The following is a 15,261-nucleotide window of genomic DNA, read 5'->3' on the forward strand; positions in this document are numbered from 1 at the left end:
AATCAGAATTATTGCTCTTCACAAAGATGGCCAAGGCTATTAAAGGTGCAGAACCTGGCAGCACTTATGCAGAAAAAAACAGATGCATAAGTGCTGCCAGCATTGCTTTAAAGGTTGCAGATGTAGAAGGTCAGCTTGTCAGTGCTCAGACCATACGCTGCACACTGCAACAAGTCGGTTTGCATAGACGTCGCCCCAGAAGTAAGCCTCATCTGAAGCTGGCTCACAAGAAAGCCCACAAACAGTGTGCTGAAGACAACCAACAAGAGCATGAATTACTGGAACCTGGAATTACTGTCCTGTGGTCTGATGAAACTATAAGATAAAATTGTTTGGCTCAGATGGTGTCCAGCATGTGTGGCGATGCCCTGGTGAGGAGTACCAAGAAAACTTGGTCTTGCCTGCAGTCAATCATGGTGGTGGTAGCATCATGGTCTGGGGCTGCATGAGTGCTGCTTGACAATTTTTCAACATAATAACGATCCCAAACACCCCACCAAGATGACAACTGCCTTGCTGAGGAAGCTGAAGGTGATGGGGTGGCCAAGTATGTCTCCAGACCTTAACCCTATTAAGCACCCGTGGGTCATCCTCAAGCGTAAGGTGGAGAAGCACCATGTGTCTAACGTCCAGCAGCTCTGTGATGTCATTATAGAGGAGTGGAAGAGGATCCCAGCAACAACCTGCAGCTCTGGTCAATTCCATGCCCACGATGATTAACTCAGTGCAAGATAACAATGGTTCTAACACAATATATTGACACTTTGGACAAGTCAGAGGACAGTAACTATATACTGCTATACTGCCCTCCAAAGGCAAAGTGCAGTAACTACGCCAACACTTATACTGAGAAAAATGCCTTTAAAGTTTTTACACCAGCTAGTCAAACATGTTTACACTCTCGTTTCTCTGAAACGGAACAAAATTGAACCAGGAGATGTGCAGATAATTGCCACTATTTGCAATAAGTAGTATAAATCTTGCTATTTTAACAGCGTAAATATAATCTCTATATATTTGCACTTAGTGTAATTAGCATATCACAAAATAATACTGCTATTTTCACTTAGTGTAAATAGAATCTATTGCTATTTGCATTTTATAATTTACAATAAGTTTAAATTGATTTTTACCTTTTATGGGCATTTTTACCTTTATAAAGCCATTTTGTGAATCATCATTTGATTACCAAGCAAATGAAATCAGTATTAACAAAATTCATCTTTGCAATGCAGAGGAAACACAGAAGCTGCATCTGAAGTGGCATTTAGATGTATAGTATTTACACACTGTTTAATGCACCTGCAGTTACAATTACATAAATAATGTTTTGATAACATTGAAGATTGATATTTGAAATTATTTTAAAAATGAAAAGATACTTTAAATGTGATATTAAAACTGCCAGTAGGTGGCAGCAAGTCACTGTTAATAAGTGAGTCATTGTGATTGAACTGAATCATTTAAATGGTTGATTGATTCAGGAGTGAAACACCATCATGTTGCTCAGAGATGCAAAACAATTTGTTTTTGTTGGTGAAATAGACAAAAAAAAACAGACAATATGGTGTCTAAAACGTAAGTCTATTAATATTAACTTCTTGTTTATTGAACTGAACTCTAAATGCGTACGCACACTAGTCTAACCAGACTTTATATAGTTGCATTATGCATTATGCAGTATGCATGCACTCTGTAGGTGTGTTTTGTTTGCTTTTCACAATATACTTGATAATGTTAAAGGATAACTATTGCCAAAATGCAACCTGGGCTGTTTTTTTTTTTACTGTAAAGGAGACAAACTTATATCTAAAAGCCGTTTTTGAGATTGACCGTGATTTCGTTTTGTGGTCAATGGCCGGTGAATGGGAGTACTAGGGGCATAACTTTGAGCGCATCAAAATCGATATTTTTACAACACTAAGAAGGCTCGGAAACCCAAACAGTGTAAGTGAGTTGTTCAAAACCTTTCTTTTTAGTAAACTCTGTGTACACAAATGTTCTCAATGCTCGAGTTCATGTGTAGAGACCCAGGCCATACTTCGAGCAAAGTTTCATGGTGTGTCGAGCCTTCTTAGTGTTGTAAAAATATCGATTTTGATGCGCTCAAAGTTATGCCCCTAGTACTCCCATTCACCGGCCATTGACCACAAAACGAAATCACGGTCAATCTCAAAAACGGCTCGTTTGTCGTAATTATGCTTTTAGATATAAGTTTGTCTCGTTTACACTAAAAAAAAAAAAAAAAAAACAGCCCAGGTTGCATTTTGGCAATAGTTATCCTTTAAATCGCAAATCATTAAAACAACAATTACGATATTACGGCAGAAGATATATATTGCACATATATGCTTTTTGCTGCATTTTGTTATGAGAAGTGAGTAGAATGAGGACATAACAGCTCATTTTTGGTTCATCAGCAACCTCCTACTCTTATGTACTTTGAAGGCAGGTACATGGTATCTCAAACAAGCCTCCTCTGCTAATATCTACATTGCAATGCTTATCACAACATCAACAGCACTTAAGATGCCCATAAACCTTTTAAGATATTCACCTTTTAACCACAAGGCTGATGACTTCACTGTTTTTTTCATAAGATAAGATAACAAACATCAGCAGTCAGTTCCCAACATCACACACATCCAGCTCTCCCCAGCCACTCTCGACTCTCTCTCTCTCTCCTCTCAGAGCGGCTAGAGGCTGTAATCTACTCTTAATTCATCTTCGGCCCTATTTACTTTCCATTTTCTACAAGCCATTTCTCCTTAGAGAACACAAACACATCAACAAAACTCTCCTCACTGGCAATTTCCTCACCACATTCGAGCAGGCTTAAGTAACTCCACTGCTTAAGAACCCGACAATAAAGCTTACACTCATAGACAAGAACAGGCCAAACCATCTCCTCCCATTCAGAGTGAAAACACTTGAAGGAATTGTTTTCATTCAGGTCTTCTCTTTCCCCCAACAACACCTGCTACACAACAATCGCTCAAGCTTCAAACAGACATTCAACTGACATTTCCTTGCTGTTTGTTACTGAAGCCCTGCGGCTGGCAAGTGCTGCCAGATCATCTCCCCTCATTCTGCTGGACCTGTCTGAGGCCTTCAATACAGTAAACCATCAGATCCTCCTGTCTACTCTCTGGACAGCGGCTATCACAGGGACTGCACTACACTGGTTTGATGAGTACTAACTTACAGGTAGATGTTTTATGACATCTTGGAGGAAAACCATGTGTAGCATATCAGAGCGAACAATTTAAGATTCGATCAGAGCTGTTCGAGGGGCTGAATTCCACAAAGAGGCCCAAGACAACAGGGATGACCGTAAATCAGGTCCTAGTGCCAGCCATCCTGAAATAAGTCTAACCAACCAACTCCTTCACAGCTTTGAACAACTTGCAACAAAAGAACACTTATTGACAATTTCAACTCAGGAAGGAGATTGTCAAATTTGGGGCAAGTAACCAAGATTAATGGTCAAAGACTTAGCAAATTATGACCATCAAAATCATTAATAGAGACTTTGTTGGCAAGGCAAGGCAAGGCAAGTTTATTTATATAGCACATTTCATACACAATGGTAATTCAAAGTGCTGTACATAAGAGGAATAGCATAAAATCATAGTCATAAAAATTTAAAATAATAATCACACAAACAGAAGAACATTTTAAATGATTTTAAAATTGATTTAAATTAATTAAAAACAGTAGGAATGGTTAACAATAACAACAATAAAAAACAGAAAAATTGATTTTAAAATTAATTTGCACAGTAAAATGATTATACATAAAATAATGCAATCTGTTCGGACGTAGCACAGTGCTCATTCAATAAATGCACAACTAAACAGGTGAGTTTTGAGTCTGCATTTAAATGTGGCTAATGTATTAGCACATCTGATCTCTTCTGGAAGCTGGTTCCAACTGCGGGCGGCATAATAGCTAAAAGCGGATTCCCCTTGTTTTGTGTGAACTCTTGATATTACTAACTGACTCGATCCTAGTGATCTGAGTTGTCTGTTAGGTTTGTATAAAGTGAGCATATTTGCAATGTATATAGGTCCTAGGCCATTGAGTGCTTTATAAACGAGTAGAAGTACTTTAAAATCTATCCTAAACATAACTGGTAGCCAGTGTAAGGACCTGAGGACTGGTGTAATATGCTCTGATTTTTTGGTTCTATTCAGAATCCTGGCAGCAGCGTTCTGTATGAGCTGCAGCTGTCTAATGGTCTTCTTGGGAAGGCCGGTGAGGAGACCATTACAATAGTCCACCCTGCTGGTGATAAAGGCATGAACAAGTTTCTCCAAATCTTGACGGGAAACAAAACATCTAATTCTTGCAATGTTTTTGAGATGATAGTATGCTGATTTAGTTACTGCTTTGACATGGCTACTGAAACTGAGGTCTGACTCCAGAATCACACCCAGATTCTTGACTTGATTTTTTGTTTTTTGACCCCTAGTGTCAAGGTACGCATTTACCTTATGAACTTCATCTTTGTTTCCAAATGCAATGACTTCCGTTTTCTCCCTGTTTAACTGTAAAAAGTTTTGGCACATCCAACTGTTAATTTCATCAATGCATTGGCAGAGAGAGTCAATGGGGCTGTAGTCATTTGGCGATAAGGCTAGGTAAATCTGGGTATCATCTGCATAGCTGTGATATGATATTTGGTTCTCTCTCATTATTTGACTTAGTGGGAGCATATACAGGCTGAACAACAGCGGCCCTAGAATTGAGCCTTGTGGGACTCCGCATGTCATGGACGTCCACTTAGACATATGTTCTCCTATACTCACATAATAGCCTCTCCCTTCTAAGTATGACCTGAACCAATTTAGAACCATCCCAGAAAGCCCGACCCAGTTTTCCAGTCTATCTAAAAGAATGTTATGATCGACAGTGTCAAACGCAGCACTGAGATCTAGTAATACCAGCACTGATATTTTGCCAGAATCAGAATTTAGGCGAATATCATTTATTATCTTTATGAGCGCTGTCTCTGTGCTATGATGTTGTCTGAAGCCAGATTGGAAATGGTCCAGGTATCCATTTGAGTTTATGTAGTGATTCAGCTGATTAAAAACAACCTTTTCGATAATCTTGCTTATGAACGGAAGATTTGAAATTGGTCTATAGTTGCTCAGTATGGTGTTATCAAGATTTTTCTTTTTCAGAAGGGGCTTAACAGCTGCAGTTTTCAGGGAGTTTGGAAAAGTCCCAGAAAGAAGTGAGGTGTTCACCACTTCTAAAAGATCTGCTTCTAAACAGCTAAGCACACTTTTGAAAAAAGATGTGGGAAGTGTGTCAAGGGGGCAGGTTGACGATTTGAGGTGCTTTACTGTTTCTTCCAAAATGTTGCTATCGATTTCTTCAAAAGTAGACATAATGACTTCTTTTTGAAATTGCGGTCGAAACTGTCTGATCTCTGCATAACTTGAGGGTGTGCTAATTGTCTTTCTGATATTATTGATCTTCTCAGAAAAGAAGGAAGCAAACTCATCGCACTTGCTGTCAGAGAGCAGTTCACTAGGGATCTGACTAGGGGGGTTTGTTAGTCTCTCAACGGTAGCAAAAAGAGTGCGAGTGTTGTTTAAGTTGCTGTTTATAAGGTTCGAGAAGAATGTTTGTCTAGCTTTACCTAGTTCAACATTGAAAGCATGAAGGCTGTCTTTATAGATGCTATAGTGAATTTCAAGTTTTGTCTTCCGCCACATCCGCTCAGCTTTCCTGCATTGTCTTTTCATACTCTGTACTGCTGTTGACTTTTTCCACAGTGATTTTTTGCCAGTCATCTGTCTGACCTTCACAGGTGCGATGTCATCAATGACATTCTTAACTTTTGAGTTAAAGGACTCCAGGAGAAAATCAACAGAGTCTGCAGAAATGCTTGGCATTGAAGATATAGCCTTCATAAATAGCACACTCGTGTTATCGTTAATGCATCTCTTCCTGACAGAGACTGATCTAGATTCAGTGGTAGGAGAGATCAATATATCAAAGAAAATACAGAAGTGATCAGATAGTGCTACATCCTTGATAACTGTGGATGAAATGTTTAGACCCTTACTGATGAGTAAATCAAGAGTGTGTCCACGATTGTGTGTGGGCCCATGCACATGCTGAATCAGGTCAAACGTGTTCAAAACCGTTATAATTTCTTTTGTAGTTTTGCTTTCTGCATTGTCTATGTGAACATTAAAATCCCCTGCAATAGCAAAACAGTCAAACTCTGAACAAACCATTGATAGCAGTTCTGTGAACTCTTCAACAAAGGCTGGAGAGTATTTTGGGGGCCTGTAAATAATGATAAACAGAATGCGTGGAATACCTTTCAGTAAAATCCCTAGATATTCAAAAGACAAGTACTGACCAAATGACACTTGTTTGCATTCATAGACATCTTTAAATAGAGCAGCAACACCACCACCTCTTTTAACAGCTCTGCAGACATTCATGTAAGTGAAATTAGAAGGAATTGCTTCATTTAGGATTGTCGCACTGGAATTGTCTTCTAACCATGTTTCATTTAAAAACATAAAATCCAGGTTGTTTGTGGTTATAAAATCATTGATCAGAAGTGATTTATTTTTTAGTGAGCGAACATTTAAAAATGCTAGCTTGATCGCATCACTTTTTGTCTCTAGAGCAATCTTAGTTTGATGCCTAATAAGCCTCAGATTAGATGTGTGAACTGTACGATTTGAAAGAGCCTTAGACTTTCTATCACATATTAAAACAGAAATAGGGAAAGCTACAGGCACACTGGGTTCCCGCTTGTTTTGTAAACATTCCTGATTGTTTCTGCTACCGTAGCGGGGACCCGAAACATATCACTGAGAGCTGTTATCAGTTGTTTTTGGTTCACTCACAGCAGATGCAGGAGGGTTTGAGCCCTGGCGTTGTGGCAGCGGCCGGAGAGCTCTCACTGGAGGAGGAGGGTGAGCTGGGCCCACAGGCTTTGGTGGTTGTGGCGCCTGCCGTTTTTTAGTTGATAACTGGGGACTTGCAGCAAAAGAGTGGGAGAGTCTGGTTCCAGCATATACCAGTTCCTCCATTTTCTGTGAGAAGCTTAGAAGTGGAGATGCTGGAGAGAGGGATAATGTGTCTGGTGAATGGAGCTCTGGCTCTGGAGTTTCCGGTGGCTGGAATATGTTGTTGTCCTGGCTTCCCTGACTGTTTACCAGAAAGTCGTCCTTCGGTGCTGAGTCTTGGAGCTGTTGCAGTACGTCACAGTCTGTCTGTGATAAGCTCTGTGAGCAGGGCTCAGCCAGGAAAGTGTCCATAAGCAGTGCTTGTTGTGGCTGCGTGGCGTTGTCAGTGTCCTTGTTGGTTGTGTTGGCCACATGATGACTCTGAAGCTGATAAGATGTCCTGTCGTCACTTTGTCCAAGTGTGTGTGTGCCATTCATGTTGGGTAGACTCACACATTCTACTGAAGGATGCCGGAGTGAAAAGTAGATATTGTCCTTAAGCACTCTCGCACCAAGTTTGTTTGGGTGAAGGCCGTCCAGTTTGAACAGTTGTCTATGGCCCCAGAAAAGATTGAAGTTGTCAATGAAGTTGATTCCTTTTAGACTGCAGGTTCTTTGTAGCCAGGTATTCAGTCCAAGCAACCGTGAAAACATGTTAGTTCCCCTTGCTGGGAGTGGTCCACTGATGAACGACTGAATTTCAAGTCTTCGAAGTGTTTCAATGAGTTCACCAAAATCCTTCTTTAGGAGTTCTGACTGCTCTTTCCGAATATCGTTCTTTCCCACATGGATGATGATTCGATTTGCAGTCTTGTGCGTCATTAGAATGTTCTGAAGTTCCTTGTTCACATCAGAGACGGTTGCTTGAGGACAGCAGCATGTAGTTGTAGTTCTGCTACTGATATTTCTGATAATGGAGTCTCCCACTATCAGAGTCCTGGGCTCGGCTGCGCTCTGAGCTGAGTGCCGCTGTCTGCTCGACCTTGCGCGCCTGTTTATAGCAATGTTAGGAGTTGGCTGACATGATCCCCCCACCCAGGATGAAGACCAGGCTCCTTCTAGATATATATATGCACCAAAATGACCTTAAAAGGACTTAAACGAATATCAGTCCATTGCATAACTCCCTATCATGTATGTAACTCACACATTTGTCTATCCTGTTCTAATCACTGATTGTGTATGTTCTTTTAATAACTATTGAATAGATTAAAGGTGTCCTATTATGCTCTTTTACAAAGTCTTTATTTTGTTTTGGGGGTGCACTAGAACGTGCTCTCATTCTTGGTGAGGCACAAACGGCTCGATTAGTTCCGGGTTTAATGAAGGCCCGCCTTCCGAACAACAAAATGTGTTGTGATTGGTTAGCAGTCCCACAGCATTGCGATTGGCCGACAGCTTAGACAGCGTTTCAGTCCTGCCACGCCCCTTCCCAAAGCAATATGTTCCATGTACAACTGCGCAAGCTAGATTAAAGTGATTCTTAAATATGGAATTGCCATATGCCAACGATTCAAATTTCCGTAGGTGGGATTAATTAGAATGATATCTTAATGGTCCGTGTTGTGACATCATAGCATCCGGAAAGCAAACGCTGTAGAAGGGATCTTTTACAAACAAAATATCTCCCTTAGCTTTTTTATGTCCAAACATACACACCACACACTGGCTAAAATTGAAAAAGTACAAACAAAAAGCATAATAGGACCCCTTTAAGGGTTTATATTTGAGTTTGCTATGCCTTGAGCATGAAATTGCTTTCTTGAAACATTTCTATCATTCAGTTCTTTGTCAAATGTATTATATTCATGTCATATAAATGACATCCAAATTATACTCTGCAAGATCGGGAAAATTCGGACCATGTGACTGATAAGATAACGTGTTGATTTATGTATTGGGAGGAGAAACATAGCAACACCCCGAGCTAAGACAATGTCTTATTGGTCAAGACAAAATTTGGGATGTGTCCAACAGCCTAGTTTAAAAAATGAGGATTTTTCTTGCCGTTAGTTTGGCTCTTAGCCACGCTTTTTGCCATCATTTTCGCCACTGCTTGCATGCCAGCTGCTCCTCTAAAAAACCTAAGGAGATTGTCTCAATTCTGTCTTTTACTTTACCATCTTTTCTTTTCCCTAGTTCTGTGTTCTAAGTAAAGTTTTGCCACTAAGCCATGTCCCAGACGTCTGTGTCCGCCTCAAAACTTTAACTAGCATACACGATTCGGCTCCATCCTTCAGTCAGCACCCAAGACAACACACCGAACCACCATGGAACTTACAGGCAATCAGCAACCTTGGGAAAAACAATGACAAAACAAGGGATTCCCCTAAAATGCAACGCAAGTACAACCACCACATTCTAGCTGAACTGGTGCATTTAATATAAAGTTTAAAAGCCTCATTGGGAAACTCTATGTGAGGGTTAATTAGATGATTGATGGTCATTCAGGTCTTAGCAACTGCATATATTGCTAAAAAACTTGGAATATTTTCACTCTTCTAAACTCATTCTTTCCTCACTTTCTCTCTTTCCGCAACTTGTGTGAATGTGTGTGGTTATGTGTTAGATTAGTTATATGTCTTAGATTTATCCAATAAAGGTTTATTTATAGAAAAGAGAAGTATTTTGTGTTTTGTGCTTACAAATTAATGTCGATCTTGATACTGTACTAATAAATACTGCTTTCACTATATTTTGAATATTAATATCCATTGCAGTGTTGATGTTATATGGCTCATTCAATGCACCGCTGGCCGACTCTGTGATCTTGCTTTCTTTCTTTCTTTAGCTACAATAAAACAACCAAAGTTGACTAAAGTGCATTACACATATACCAGAAAAAAGACCAACATAACACACCACAGATTTCAGCATATAAAACAGATAAAAACCAGGCTGACCTAACGAGTAGAGGCAGCTCATTACACAGTTTCAACCCACTGTTGCAAAACCTTGATCACCTTTTTGTTTGCCTCTCGTTCTGGTCATAACAAGCTGTTTTTGATTCTCTGATCTCAGTGCTCTAGAGGGGTTCTATAGACTAGGAAGATTAGGAAGCCAGATTATTTAAAGATTTAAAAACAAAAATCATGAAATTGATTCTACAATAAACAGGCAGCCAAAGTAGACCATACTGGGGTAATAGACTCATGTTTTTTCACCTACCTTTTAGGCGAACTAATAGTGAGTCCAATGAACTGGTGTTAGAATGCCTTAACCCATTTAAGCCCACCGACAACTATAGTTGCCGCAGTTCATAGTTGTCATTTTCCTTTTGTACATATTTTTCTAGATGTTTTATCTATGTTTTATGTCTCAATGACATGTTCTGCACTATGGATTTGTTGTCTGTTGTATTTTCATATTAAAGTGATTATAAGCTAGATGCAGCTTTTTTGGGTTCGCATCGAACATTCTTCGACTTTTTATACATAATACATTTGTTTATGAATAAAGATTAATCTTCCCTGCTGAAAAAAACTGCTAAAACCAGCCTAAGCTGGTTGGCTGGTTTTAGCTGGTCAGCAGGCTGGTTTTAGAGGATTTTTGGCCTCTTTCTTAGCTGGTCATGCTGGGAGACCAGCTGGAACAACCAGATAAAACCAGACTAACCAGCCTAGACAGGCTGGGAGACCAGCTAAAACCAGCTACCTCCAGCTTAAACCAGCTAAGACCAGCCAATTAGCTTAGGCTGGTTTTAGCTGGTCCTCCAGCCTGGTCTTAGCTGGTCAGCAGGCTGGTTTTAGAGGGGTTTTGGCCACTTCCTTAGCTGGTCTGGTTGGGAAACCAGCTGGAACAACCAGCTAAAACCAGCTCAAACCAACTACTTCCAGCTTAAACCAGCTAAGACCAGCCAACCAACATAGGCCAGTTTTATCAGTTATTTTGAGTTTGATGCCAAATGTTTTCCTCCTATTCAAATTTAACATTGAAGGGGTGCATACAACATATTTGCCCACCGGCAACTATAGTTGCCGCTCATTCAAATACAATTTTCAAGAAAAAAAAAAAACCTGGGAAAAATAAATGTTCGCATAGGACACTATTAACACGACTATATGCATGAAACCATTCAGAAAAATGTGGGCACAAATAGGTTAATGGCATATACAACTATACAACTATACAGCACAGGAATAGAAAGATACAACATACTTCTTAAGAAAAAGGACAAAAAGTAACAGGACCAAGGATAGAGCCTTGTGGAACCCCCCAAGGAAGAAGTCTTTTGGTGGAATTTCCATTGCTAGAAGAGAAATATCATTATATAAATGTGAATGTAACCACCACAGACACTGGGGGACCACCAATGGATGACACAATAGCTTAACAGAGTCTTAAACTATGCTGTATTACAGCTATATGCACTACTCTAAAACTGAGAAAAAACATCGGGGTTAAAGTGCTTTAATATACAGTAATACCCATACTACTGCTCTCGGAATATTCCATGACAGGATCTATGCACCGTTGAACACTCATTGATTTCAGGAGTAGAGCTCTTGTAAAAGGGGAATTAGACCAGCAGTCCGATGGAACTGAAGCACTGAAGGAAGTTAATGCATCATTACCCAGAATTTAGCCAGAGGTCGTGTTCTTTCACCCCAGCCCAGCCCAGGACAAGACAGCCACATTAGTGGAGAGAGAGAGAGAAAATTAAGAACAAGAGGAACCAGAGAAGAAAACGCTACCAAGGCTCTTCTGCTCTTCTCTACAGATGCAGCAGAGAGTGCCGGCTGTTTGAGGCTATATGCGGAAACCATTTACTGGACAGGGGAAATGTCAAGTCAATTAAAACCGAAGAGAACAGCACATAGATGTCTGTTTCAAGCACTCTGTCATTTACATTAGCAGGCTGCAGAACTAACAGATAAAGAAATGGGCGACTGTAAATAATTGCTGGGAGGTTTACATTAGAATAAAAGTCCAGACTTCAGTCAGGAGTTCAGAACCTGACATTCATTAAAGAAACCCAAGCACAAATATGACCTGGAGGAAAATATCAACCTCTACAGTTTTATATCAAATGAGGAGGTAGATGTTTCAGTATTGACATGGCTAGATCAAGGGCTGTGAAGGAGATCTTTGATCACAGAGCTCACTATATAAACATAATAAAGAAAATGCATTTTATCAGATATACAACTTGATTTTGACATCAGGAATTTATGTGATGGTGTAAACTAGAAATGACATGTAAAGTTAAAAACATAAATGAGGCATCTTAGGCCTCGTTTACACTGTCATTTAAATGCAACCCAATTCCGATTTTTTGCTCACATGTGACGCAGATCGGATCTGTTCTATGACAGTGTAAACGGGTAAAAAACACATGCATTTGGATATTTTGAGATCGGTTTCAGGCCTCATTCATATGTGGAAATAAATCAGATATAAATGGGATATGTGCCAATACGACTGTCATGTAAACAGGTAGATTGGATTTTCTGAGGCATTGCGTTCTGTACCTCATTAAAATTGCTACAATTTGGTACTTCTCCACACTTTAATGACGTCGTATGTTACTCTTGCTGGCAAAATGAGTGTAAATGCGCACAGGATATTTTTAGGTACAGGCACAATGGTGAAAAAGTTAAAAATGTCGGTTGAGGTTTTCACAAAAATGAGTTTATTAAGTCCCCGTCTAGCGATCCCAAATGCTCCAAATAGTGATTAGACATCTAAAAGTTTCTTTATTTGTACATTTACTGAGAGGATTACCTTTTCTCTGCTTGCTTCTCGCGCTGACTGTCATCCAAAGTGTGCGCATAACGTGCTTCCGACAGTATTTCAGTATTCACGCAAACATAATCTGTTCTGTCTTAAATAACCGCTTGAGGAAAAACATCTGATGTGTAACATTATATTTGATTGATGCATTACAGTATATCTGTACAGTAGTCTGTCTCATTAATGTTAATCTAACTATAAAAGAAAAGAGGGAATCACTCGCTGCACTTCTTTAAACTGCTTTTGTAGTTTTAATGATCAATTTATTTCTAATAAACACGTGAGTACTTGTTTTTTGCACATTAATGCATTTGTTTAAATGTAAAATGATAAAGGTAATGCATTATTTCTTTCTTTCTAGGCTATTTGTTATACTGTTTTTTTCGCATTCTTATTTATAATAGCAAAGATAAAATAAAAAATAGCTGCAATGTGATTATTAATATAGTAATTATTAATAAGAAAAGAACTGGGGGAAAACTTCTCTTTAATCTTTCTCATAATTAACTTCTGACTCTATCGACTTTAATCGGGTGTAGCGTAGTCCAACAAATCATGCATCATATTTTTTCAAATGTGTTAATTGTGACTGGTTTGATCAGCACTCTTCACATATTATTCTCAGGAGGAAGCACTTGTGAAGGAGGTAAATGACAACAACGAATGCGCGATGTTTAAGATGGTATGGCAAGTGTAAACGCATGAATCGGATATGGGTCACAATTGAAAAAACGTGTAAACGGACAGCCAAAAAAAAAAAAAAATCGGATATAGGCAACAAATCAGAATTGGGCATCAAGACCTGCAGTGTAAATGAGGCCTTAGATTTCATTTTGAGCTTAACTCTCATAATTGATCATATATTGATTCCGTTTACTGGTTTAGAAATGAGAAATAATGATGCATCACACAATCTTTGAAACAAATATGAGGTCTGAGCTCAATCACGAGTATCATACGTGAGGCACAGCCACACAAAACCTCCTGCACAGATCAATAAAAACAATAATAAAGGCCATGAGCACCTTTTATGGCATTTCCTGCTCTCCTGCTTTGTGTTCATTATGTTGAGCGTTAATATGTCTTTGCATTGACTATTGAAGCTTTTAATTTTCTGTCTGTCTCAGTGCTCTTGTTTCATAAACTCCAGATCTATGGTTTAAACTATGTATCTTCAAAGTACAGAGTAATATGACGGAGTCAGATATGAAGTGTATTGTACAATATAAAAATAGGATATGAAAATCAAAGGCCTGTCTTTGAGAGACAATGTTTTAGAATGTAGTGGGGTTCTCACATGATGAATGTGTTATATTACGCTGAATGACAATCAGGGTGAACAGTTAACAATTACATTACTCCAAGAGCTGTCGTCGGTCGCTTTCTGCAGTGCAGCGAAACATCCAGCGGTTTCTCAATAAGCTGTATTCACTCTTGGTCACGACTGAAGTCTCGGTATGTCAGTCACATAACCTGAAATGTGGTTTGACACCATGTGTCACCGCGAGAGGCTATTACAGTGAATGATACCACTTGTCTACCATCCAAAAAAACTTTTCACAAAAGAAATGACAATAATTCAATAAGTTTGCACTGACTTCTCAGGGCAACGACCATTATGTCAGCAGCCGGAGTAATTGGTAATGTATTCAAAGGAGCCAAAATGATAATTCAGTCCTCATTTACTCACAGTCATGTCATCCAAACCTGTATGGCACTGACAGATGGATGTGAATGCATACTGTAGGATGTGTTTTGAGGGTGTGAAAAGAGTGTGTCAGATTGAAATCGAGCTGGATTTCTAAAAGCACAATGGGGATTTCTCATTGGTTAATGGATGCCGGAGAGCGCTGCGTAGTGTGCTTGTTAAAGTCTCTCAACTTTTGATCGTGTGATGGAGAGTCACTCAACCTGGCAGCGCACCATCCTCATTGAAAATCAGCCATGGCAACATTTTCTGGCATACAGTGAGCTCTGACATTAGTTCACAGTGTGTTCAAACGCAGAGGTCTAGTGCTGAGGGCCGTTTAAAGGCCAATGTTCTGCCCCACTGCATACAGCAATTACTGAGAGCAGAAAGACCCTGTCTCTGTGTGTGTGTGTGTGTGTGTGTGTGTGTGTGTGTGTGTGTGTGTGTGTGTGTGTGTGTGTGTGTGTGTGTGTGTGTGTGTGTGTGTCTACACATCTACACGTCTACACTCTCGGCCAATTCATTACACAGACTGCACGTATCGTCAGACATGGTGAGGTATCTGTGAATGAGCAGCTACTGACTTCAGTAAATGCTGTGAACTTTAGAGGCAAATCAAACAGTTCATAATGACACATCTGATCCAAAAACAAAAGTGAAAGGCAAATCTCTAGGGTCATCAGCAATGAGAAGAACGTAAAGGTGCACTATTTAACATGTATGTAAATTATGAGAATGTACATCATGAATCTATTTTCCAAACTGCATTTTTGTCCAATCACTACCCTTATGAATAATAAGTTTATTCAAGTGTGCTATTAGTATACTTCTTTTAAACTTTAAAATAGGAAA

At 39.4% G+C, this 15,261-nt stretch overlaps 1 protein-coding gene across 1 annotated transcript in view; it reads right to left on the minus strand.

Moving 5' to 3' along the window:
* schip1 (schwannomin interacting protein 1) overlaps positions 1 to 15,261 on the minus strand; it is a 229,231-nt gene that overhangs the window by 53,025 nt on the left and 160,945 nt on the right. The gene's annotated exons all lie outside the window — the stretch shown is intronic.

Source organism: Garra rufa, chromosome 14, assembly GCF_049309525.1.
Source record: "Garra rufa chromosome 14, GarRuf1.0, whole genome shotgun sequence".
In the NCBI taxonomy this organism is placed as follows: Eukaryota; Metazoa; Chordata; class Actinopteri; order Cypriniformes; family Cyprinidae; genus Garra; species Garra rufa.